The sequence below is a fragment of the Penaeus japonicus genome, unplaced genomic scaffold (assembly GCF_977035675.1).
Source record: "Penaeus japonicus unplaced genomic scaffold, GWHDUDI00000001_assembly GWHDUDI00000032, whole genome shotgun sequence".
In the NCBI taxonomy this organism is placed as follows: Eukaryota; Metazoa; Arthropoda; class Malacostraca; order Decapoda; family Penaeidae; genus Penaeus; species Penaeus japonicus.
Window position 1 is genome coordinate 147,150 of NW_028234434.1, and position 10,849 is coordinate 157,998.

Genomic DNA, 10,849 nt, shown 5'->3' on the forward strand with positions numbered 1-10,849 from the left:
GAGGATGATGTTGCATTGCTGTTTATCTGCTAATGCATTTGCTATCGTCTCATAAGCAATCGCTATGGCGGTGGAAGTGCCTTTTCCTCTTCTGAACCCATATTGATTTGAGTTCAGGATGTTGTTTTCCTCAAGATGGTTCGTGAGTCTGGCATTAATAATCTTTTCAAATATTTTCCCGGGTATTTCTAAAAGTGAGATGGGCCTGAAGTTCTCAGCTTTGTTAGGAGGCTTGCCTGGTTTCGGTATTAAAACCACTGTGGCAACTTTGAATGCCTTTGGGAAATAGCCTGAGGCTAGAGAGGCGTTGAAGATATCTTTGAGCTTCTCGAGGGAGATATCTGGGAGATTCGTGAGGTCAGTTTTGTTAATTCTGCTGATCCCAGCTGCTTTATTTTTCATTCTTTTGATTGTTTGTTTGATTTCTTGCACCGTTATTTCTGTTGTTAGGTGGTTATTGAATGAGAGTTTGTTAAGATCTATAATCTCATCCTGGATTAGTTTGTTTGGATATCTTTGGAGATCTCTGAGGACCACCTGTTCATGTTGTTGGCTGAATTGTAGGTTTTCTTCCTCAGAGATTCTGAAAATTTTGCTCCAGTATTGGTTCAGGATTCTGATTTTTTCCTCTGCCTCATAAATTTTGGTGTTGTTAGCATTATAGATGAAAGGGGAGGACGAGTTACTGTTTCCCCTCAGTCTGTGAATCTTCCTCCAGAAGGTGGCAGGATCTTTCGTAGTTGCAGAGATTTCATTTGTTAGTTTTTCCCATTTTTGCTGCGAAAGGGATTTTGCAGTTTCGGCAATTCGTATCTGAAGCTGCCTATATTGGAGCCGTCTTTCTTGGGACCAGCCTTCTCTCTCCGCGTGGGCTTTAATATTTTCGTAAAGAGCTTTTAAATTGTTTAGGTCTTCGTTGGTTGTGTGATGGCAGATGATACGATAGCTTTTTGTTGGTATGCTATTTGCTTTTGCGACTTTCACCTCTGAGAGCCATCTCTCTGTCTCCGCATCTATTTCTGAATAGTGCTTGTTGTCGAGGTCTACTGTTATAGTGTTGTTGTTTAGTAGCTCTTTAAATTTTTCCCAGTCTGCTCTTTTATAGTTAGGTAGTGATGGTGAAGGGATCATAATTGGTGATGTTGAAAGAGTCATTTGAATAGGAACATGGTCACTGGTCGTTAGGGGGCCTTGTTTAATGTAAGTGTTTAGGTGCCCGTATTTGTTGGTGATTACTAGATCAGGAGTAGTGGCTGCGTTTTGGGTCACAAAGGTGGCAAAATGAGGACCCAGAACTGTGGCTTGCCCAGAGTTTATAAACATAGACAATCTGTTGCCAACATTGTTGTTGTTGCTATGTCCCAGGATGCGGTGTTTTGCATTCAGATCGCCTAGTAAATAAACAGGTTTGTTTACCCGTAAGAGGCGCATAAAGTCTGCTGTTGGAAGATAGGGTCTTCTCGGTGGTAAGTATGAGGTAGCAATGATGATAGGTCCCTCGGTGGTGTCTACTTGCATAGCCAGCATTTCTGATTGGAAATCATCCCAGATACGGTGCTTAATGTTCCTTTTTATGAGTATGGCAACTCCGTCATTTAGTTCTCCAGATTTGTTGGATATGTATGTGTTATACTGGAAGAGTTTTAGTCCTTCTGTTTCCTTCCTCCCATGGCTATTTATGAGTATTATTTCTGGGTCAATCTCCCTGTAGGTGTTAGATAGCTCTCTTGATCGGTCGGTGCTCCAATGACGTACATTGTGTTGCACTATATTGAACCTTGACATTATGTATTCTTTTTCTTATCCTCTGGCCTTTCTCTGGACTCTTGGTAGCCATTTCTTATTTTTTTGAGGTTTGTTGCTTCTTCTATTATGTTAGAATTTATCTCAATTTCCCCTAGTTTGAGATGCTTACAGATTTTTGTCTCGAACTCTGCTGATTGGAACAATTGGTTGTTATATGTGTATTTAATATTGCCCTTTTGGATTTCGTCACCAATTGTTTTTCTGTTGCTTTTATGGTATTTTCGGGGGTTTGCAGCATAGAGACGTAGACCCAGTGTCTTTGGTTCGGCTGGGGTGCCATCCTGTAGCTTTTTGTAGTCTGCAGTGGCTGGTTCTTGGTATTTTGCCTGTTTCTCAGATAGGTAAGTAGGTGTTGTTGGTGGCATAAAGGTTTTCAGGGGGGATTTTGTTCCCCTTTTTGTTGGTTCCCTTTGGATATCTGTGGACTCTCCCTCGGCAGTGTCCTTGTTTGGAATATTATGTGATTCCTCCTCTGGTTCGTCTGGCAGAACTATTTCTAGCTCGCCGTTCTCGTCTTCCATGACCTCTTCCCCAGATTGGCTCAGTAACCGGTCGTGTCTTTCCAGTGCCATGATATGTGATTGCACACTCTCTTGTGATCCCGCCATGCAAGTGAGATTGGATTTGGCTGGAGGAGCAATCACTCGCAAGATATTGTTTGTGTCCTTGAGTGGCTCAAAGGTGACTGCAGGTAGACCAGCAGTCTTTAGGCCTCTATTGGCAACGGTGTTATAATCAGAGTTTGGGTCTCTCAAACATGTGAGGTGGGCATTGATTAAGATTGTCAGAATCTCTATGGAGGTGTCGTTAGGCAGTTGTATTATTGGTTGACTCTGGGGTGTTGCGTCCTTGATGGTGGTGCGGATCGTCTCCTTGGTAGCCGAGATTGTTTGTTTGACTGCCTGTTTGGCGACTTCGCTAAAGGTTCTGTTCTCTTGCGCTTTCTCTTTCTCAGTCTTTTGAGCTTCTGTTTCTTTGATTATGCGCTTTCTCTCGGGACACCGGTTGGCAAGGGTCCTGTGATCTCCACCGCATCTAAGGCATTTCTTTGTCTGGCTCGTGCATTGAGTGAAGGTGTGGCCTTTATCACCACACTCTGAGCAGAAGCTCTCTTCTTTATTTGGGCACCTGTTCTTGACGTGGTCATATGAGTAGCAATGCATGCATTGCTTTATTGGTGTGAACCTTTCATGCTCAATTTGACGGGTGGTGATTGAGAAGGCGAAGATTCTTAGGCCTTTTTCTTTGATGTTATTAGCAGTACTGATCTTGTCAAATCGTACTTTCAGCATGTTAAATCTTTTCAAGACGTATACATCGTCTACCTTTGCATGGGGGGCGGTTCTTTCGATCTCCCTCGAGATTTCGTCAGGGTCGCGGTCTATAATGCTCTGGTCAATGTTTTTCATGACCAGGGTGAGCTTGGCTCTTTTGTCTGGGGATAGGATGGCATGGCACGACTTCTGCTGGAGCTTGTTTTTTGTCGTTTCCTCGAAGAATCGGGATACATCGTCCTCACTCTCCACTTGGGCAACGTATCCGTTCTGGCTGGTATGCAGTCTGAGGAGGGTTATGCCTTGCTCATTTATTAAGTTGGAGAGTTCTGTCCGGAGAGAGTCAGACAGACTCCCGTGACACTTTAGCCGCACTCTCGGCATAGTAGTCACATGGGTCAGTCAACCGTGAATCAATTAAATTAAGTAAATTCAATAAATCAATAAATCAATCAAAAAATCAGTGATGCTAGCCTATGCCTGGCATATAAGTGTCGAGCAATTACAGACCCCCCCGGCACTAGCTTGTAAAGTGCCAGTCGTAGAGGTGTTGGACGACAATGCCAGGGAACCCTTTCGGGACCTACTCCTATCACCTACTCGATAAAAGTTCCAGGCTTATGGAGACCTGGGGAGTCCCTGAATCCTGCTCCCGACCCACCACAAGGATTCCCGGGCGGAGTTCTCCCGTTCCTATGGGTATTGGGGCTATGTGGTGGTCCTCCTCCCTGTTCCCAATCTGCTACAAGGGGAGTGGGGCTGGAGGCCGCCTCCCAACGAATGAAGGACCGCACTCAGTCGGTCCCCCAGGTCAGGAAGCCACAAGGAAGTGTGAGAAAAACGAGAGATGGAGAGCAAGGTTACCAATAAATCACTATTAGCTCAGGGTCCCAAGTAAAGGCCGAAGGCTCAGCCTGAAATTGTAACCCTGTACACTAATAGAGTGGTAGAGGAGAGGGGCTTCTTGCTAAAGAAAGCCTGGCCAAGGTCGCGGCAGACCACGATATCTCGGCGGAGCTCTTTAGAAATAAGCAGTCAAAAACAGTCTCAGTTGTGTCTTGCTTTCTCAGGCATAAGTGAGACACACTTGGCATGAGAGAGCAGATCACTGTGAGCAGGTGGTGTGCAGGTGAGTTGCTATAACTGTCACCCACTTGGGGTGAATGTTTCCCAGGTAAGGGAGGCAGGTGCGACAGGTGAGGTCGGCATGAATGTCACCCTCTTGGAGTGACCTGACTCCGCGAGCGTCGCGGGAGGTGCAGGTGGGCTGCTGCTGCTTGCTGCTGCCCTGTTGTAGTCTCTGTCAAATCTCTCTGTCGAAGTCCCCGATGGATGATGTGCCAAAACTCGATGTCCGATCCGTCGGATGCCATGGATACGAAAATGCCGCTAAGCCCTGAATTTATAGCAGAGCGGCCGGTCCCCAGCGGCGCGGCGTGTGGCTGCCAGACCCTCGTTTGACTCCGCCCCTTTCCACTGTGTAAACAAGGCCAGAGCTACGACACCTTTGATGACAGGTAACGATAAGATTCGGCTGTCACGTGGCCTTATCGTGCAACAGTGGTAAGTAAAGACAGAAGCAAGCAAGTTGACAAGTTCCGTGACCTGACTTTTTGCCGTTAACAAGGCGGGGGCTTGCTTGTGTTTGCACGGCGGTCAGTCGAGATAAGCGCGCCTTTGATGCCGCCGCCTCGCCGCTACATAGACGGAGGTGACGCGCTACAATACCTGGTGGGGCGGATGCAATTTTATCCCCCGCAATAAGGAACAGCCTTGTCGTGGCGCGGGGGCTTGAACTCCTTCCTCGGAGGAGCCCGTTCTAGAATTGGCCAGTCTCTCCCTCCCGTTGAGGTGGCCTTCTAGCGGTTGATTCTCCGAGGAAGGACGACTAAGCGTTCCTAGGTGCTGATCTAGTAGGTGGGATCACACCCCCCCCTGGTCCTCCCCCCAGGGGGGCACTCACCTGCCCACGTGTTTGCCGTGCGTGGCGCCCCTGTGCGCTGGGAGACGGGAGTCCTGGAGGTTGAGCGATGCCGTGTATGAGTACGCCCTGCGGCTAGCAACACACCTCTTTGGTCCTCTATTCCAGCAAGACGGGTGGCCTGATCTTGGCTCGATTAGGTCAATCGGCTGGTCTCTCTTTTGAGCTAGGCTAGGGTCAAGCAGCTCCTGTCTTGCAGGCAATCGCATGTATTTGCGAATGCCATCAATGCGAGGCAGGGGTTGCGTATATCCTCCCACCACCCCTGTGGCTTCTGAGCATGGTCTCAGTGCACAGCTTCCCCTTGTTGGACTCCGTGGTGGGTGGGGGCGTGGGAGGATGAATTGAACACTACATATATGGCAACTTTCTCAAAAAAAACCCTGACTGACCCCCACGTTGACGAACCTGGCATGAAGTTGACCAAGGCTGTCACCTTGGAACCTTTTAAGGTCCTTGGTGACAAAAGTAAAAAGTTGGGAAAGGCTCTGGCGTCGGTTCAGAGAAAGCCCACCCAAGAGCCTCGGGCTGGACCCTCCAAACCAGCCCTTGGCACTGACAAGTCTCTGGCGTCGGTTCAGAAGACGAGTCAAGCTAAAAATGGAAACCAGACAGGACCCTCTAACCCTGCTGGCCCCACTGCCAAAATTCCGGCGTCGGTTCGGAAGGCAGGCATTAAGCGTCCTCGGCCGGCTACAGACTCGGAGGGCGAGTCTGTAGCCCCGAGTCGGTTCCCCCAGTTTAGGGTTCCCCCTAAACCGGAAGGATTCGACAACGCTTATCAGATGGTACGGGCTCTGGAAACCCAGAGACAGTGCCGTCTGACGATTAGAATTGCCAAAGACAAAGGCATGATAATCATCCCTAAGGACCAGTCCACTCTCACCTTCCTCCAGGAGACTGACAAGCTCCAGGACGGACGGAAGGTGAGTTTGGTGGCCCTGACTTCCGATGAGAGGAAGTCCAAGATGGTGCTTCTTGGCTTCCCTCAGATGTATGACCTTGAGGTCATCACTGCCCATCCTAAGGTGGTGGGAGCTTCCCGACTTTCCAAAGGGAAGCACCCAACCAGGCAAGTCCTGGTCACCTTGAAGGGAGCCCCAGTATCGTCCCTGGACCTTGGTAATTGGGGCTCCTACAACCTCAGGACGTATGTCCCTGACCCGCTCCGTTGCTTCACGTGTCAGAAGTACGGACACCACCAGGCCACTTGCTCTGCAAAGCCGAAGTGTGGTGTCTGTAGTCAGGCACACAGCACGGAGGTGTGCCTCAAAGCACACAAGGAGGGCAAGCGGGACACTACTGCCAAGTGTCCCAACTGCCACAAAAAGCACCATGCCTGGAGCCTCGGATGTTCCGTCAGGAAGGAAGAGGCTCTACGGCGACAAGAGGTCGTTGCAAAACGACCGGACTTTGTTCCTGCCCCTCCAGGCACTTACGTCTGGGGGCAGAACAAAGGGGTAAGGGCTCCCCCCCCTCCTAAGAGGAAGGAAGCACCGCCCAAAACAAAACCACCACCGGACACCTCCAACACAAAGGAGTTTCCGGCCCTGGTGGGTGTTCCAAGACGGAAACAGACCCGGAAGGGGTCTGGGAACACACCAAAGGCCAACCCAAGAGCGGAGAGTCAAACTCTGTTTACGGAGAATGACTTGACGCTCCTGCTGACGGCAGTTGTCACAGCAGTTGCGTCAGCATTGGGACGGACCAGTGAAGAGACAGAGAAGGCAGTCGAGGTCGCCGTCACGGCAATGACCCAGACTGTCGCTGCCCTGAAGGAAAGGGATGTAAGGCCCAAGGCCTCTACACCCAATCCAACTCAGGGCGAGACTCCTCTCACCACAAACCCCCAGGGCGAGACTTGTCTCCCCACCCAACCCGCGGCCAAGACCACACTGGCAGAGCCTGAACCCAAACCCCAAAGGGCGAGGAAGCCACGACCATCCAGAGTGAAGGTCAAGGCGACCAGGGGTTCTCCACCTCCCAGGAGACCCAGCCCTTCTAATGGCTCGACCTGTCCTGACGACAGTGACGAGTCCAGTGAGGAAATCACGATCAGTGAAGAACTCACCAAGGAGTTGTCAGACTCCGAAATGTCTGACGTTACCCACACTGGGGCGTCAGACACTGAGACCGATTATGTCGACGTCATTGACGATGCAGACTTAATGGACTCAGATTAGCACAATGGCTCCTAATCTAAGCATACTGCAGTGGAATATCAACAGCTTTTCCCGGAGGAATGCCCTTCTCCACGCGATCGTGCGATCTCGGAACATTGACATTGTCATGCTCCAGGAGACTTTAACAGGAGACACTGTTCGCTTCTCAGGATATCATCCCTTTGTGTTGCCCTCTAATGAAGGCACCAGAGGTTTGATTACCCTTGTGAAGTCGAATATTCCCTGCTCCCTGATTGCCGATCCTGTGCAGTGTGGAGAAGGTGTTGAACTCCTAGCAGTTGAGATCCATATGGCTGGGGGTCCCCTCAAGCTGTACAATGTGTACAGCAGGCCAACCTGTAGGAGCTTAGATATTAGTGAAGTCTGTGCTGCTGCGGCACACGAGCCAATTCTCATAGGGGGAGACTTCAATGCCCACCACCCCATCCTGGCTCCCACGCGGAACCGGGATGCGGCAGGCTATCACATAGCCGCGGTGCTTGAGTCATGCCCCGAGATTGCTCTCCTCAACAACCAGGAGCCTACGCACGTTGGCGGGGGGGTCCTTGACCTTACCTTTGTCACTGCGGCCTTGGTCGAGAGGATTCGTTGGTCTGTGGACAACACTGCCACGAGCGATCACTATGGGATAGTCACCACCATCTTGGATGCTGGCCCAGCCCCTGTGCCCCAGCACAATCCTCGATGGAAGGTGGACAGGGCCAACTGGAAAGCTTTCCAGGAGGCCCTGGCCAGGTGCCTCAGAACCAGTGAATTCTCACATAATGATAATGTGGATACACTTGAGGCAAGACTAGTTAATGCCATAGACGAGGCAGCCTCAGAGACCATTCCCAAAACTCGTCCGTGGTCCAGGTGTTTTAAAGACGCCTGGTACTACAATGATGAGGTGAAGGAGGTCAACCACAGAATCAATATGTGCAGAAGACACTTCCGCAGACAGAGAACCCCTGAGAACCACGCTCTTTTGAGAGAGGCTCTCAGGGATGCTCAGGAAACTGCTAAGAGGGTAAAGCAGGAAAAGTGGCTGGAGTGGTGTGAGTCCTTTGGCCACCAAACCTCCCTTACAGAGCTGTGGAACCGCATCAGACGGGCCACAAATCGCTCAGCCCCCAGAATGACCCACCATGACCCGCGGTCGGAGGCGGAGAGACTGGCACTCGAGTTCTCTGCAAGAACAAGTAGCGCCGGTCTACCAGCAGAGTTGAGGGCATGCCAAGAGGAACTGCTTCCAGGCAGGCATGCCCTCATCAGAGAAAAGGCGGTCGAGCCTGATGATGCCGATGCCATGTTCTCTCTGAGGGAACTAAGGCGAACATATAAGACCAGTTCGCGGTCAGCCCCGGGTTGTGATGGGATCTCCTACCCCATCATTTCCCACCTAGGACTTGAAGGTGAGCTTGCACTCTTGCATCTTATCAACAGGTCCTGGGAGACTTCCTCACTACCACAGTGCTGGAAGAGGGCTGACATAGTTCCCATCCCTAAACCAAAGGAGCCGGGTCGGTACCGCCCCATCTCTCTACTCAGCTGTCTGGGAAAGACGGCAGAGAGAATGGTACTGAACCGGCTCCAATGGAAGCTGGGACCTCCACATGAACACCTACACGGGTTCACAAGGGGTAAGAGCACTGCTCACAGTATAGCCACTTTACTGAGCACTGTCAGCAAAACCAGATCTGTCATTGTTTTCCTGGACCTGGAGAAGGCCTTTGAACTGGCGAGCCCACTTGCCATTCAAGAGGTCCTGATCCGCAAAGGAATCAAGGGCAGACTGCTTGCCTGGATTGGTGACTACTTTCGGGACAGAACTGCCAGAGTGAAGTTCCAAGGTCACCTTTCCAGGCATCTACCCCTGGAGAATGGCACTCCACAAGGGGGGGTCCTCAGCCCGGCTCTGTTTAACACCCTCATGTTAAGCATCCTCGACATTCCACTCCCAGTGGGGTGCAAGATCATCTCATATGCAGATGATCTGGCAATTATCTCTGTTGGGAGGAAGAATGAGAATTTAATCAGAAAGACCCAGCGTTGTCTGGATCTAATGTCTGAGGAATGCCGCAGAGTCGGGCTTAAGATCTCAGCAGCCAAATCGAAGGCAATGGCGCTGAAACAGGATGTCCGAGACCAAAGGCTGCGAGTCCAAGGGTTAGAGCTAGAGTGGGTTCATGTCTTCCAATACCTGGGTGTATGGGTTGACAGTAAGCTTACTTTCCGCTCGGAGGTTCAATATCTCCTAGAACGGACCAAGGCAAGACTCTCTGTCATGAGAGCTCTATCAGGGCGGCGCTTAGGGGCTGGGCACCGTGTACTAAGATCCTTCTATGTGCACGCTGTCCGTCCCATTGTGGACTACGCCTCCGTCGCCCTGATTACGGTCAAGCCTGGACTACGGCAAAGGCTTGACGTCATGCAAAACGATGCCGCCAGGATCATTCTGGGTGCTCCTATATGGGCTAAGGTTGCTAACCTACTCTTGGAGGCCAACCTTTTCCCTCTGGACATCCGGATCGATCAGATGGCGGCTCAGTTTCTTGCCAAAGTCTTACAGTCCCCGTCGGACTCGCAGCTAAGACAAAAAGTGCAGCGTCGGCTCGTACAGAACCATGAACTCTTTGCCAACAACTCCTGGCTGTCTCATACAGCCAGGGTGTTGATACGCTTTGAGCTCAAGGAGACTCTGTTGGTCAAGGGCATGGACCTCCCCCACCCTGACTATGCCACAGCCCCGCCGTGGGCAAGATCCTTGATAGAGTATTCTGTCATGAACCTGTCAAGGAGAAAGACTCAGTACTCTCCGTCTCTTTTGAAGGCTGAGGCGGAGAGGAACATTGCAGAAATCACTCCACCAGGTAGTAAAACCTACTTCACGGATGGTTCTGTAGACCCCATTTCCCACACTGCAGGCGCCGGCTTTGCAGCAAGGGACGTAGCACAAGCTATGCGGGTGTCCGACAATGCCTCCTCGCTCCAAGCAGAGGCTGTCGCTATTATGGGAGCCCTAGCCCATGCAGCCCAGACGGACGGGCATGTTGTCATACATACAGACTCTAGGGCCGCCATTGACAGCCTGCAGCAATGCACGCCCCTTGATAACGTTTACCTTCTGACCACGATTCTCACTATTGCTCAGAGAATCCTGGATCAGGGTAGACGCATTATCATCAACTGGATTCCAAGCCATGTTGGTATTAAAGGGAACGATGTAGCTGACAGGCTAGCGGAGGAAGGCAGGAAAAAACCCTTGAGTAATCTTGTGGTGCATCCTAGCCGAGAACTGCTAAGGCGTAAGTTGATGGCTGCAGGGCAGGTCGGTGCCCTGCAGCGCCACAGAGAGGAAGCGAGAACCTCCCCCTCGGCCAGCTGGTACTCAGACGCCACAGGCTATGAGTCGCTGATACTCTCTAACAGACTACCAAGGCGAGCCGAAGTCAGTCTTCACAGACTGAGATTAGGCTACCCTTGTGCGTGGCAAATCATACCCACCATTGGGCATGATGAGCGACGCTGCAGCCATTGTGGCGCGCCGGACGCCAATTTAGAGCACTATCTGATGGAATGCGAGCACACTCGCTTCCTCAGGCAGGGCCCTGAGACGACAGCCG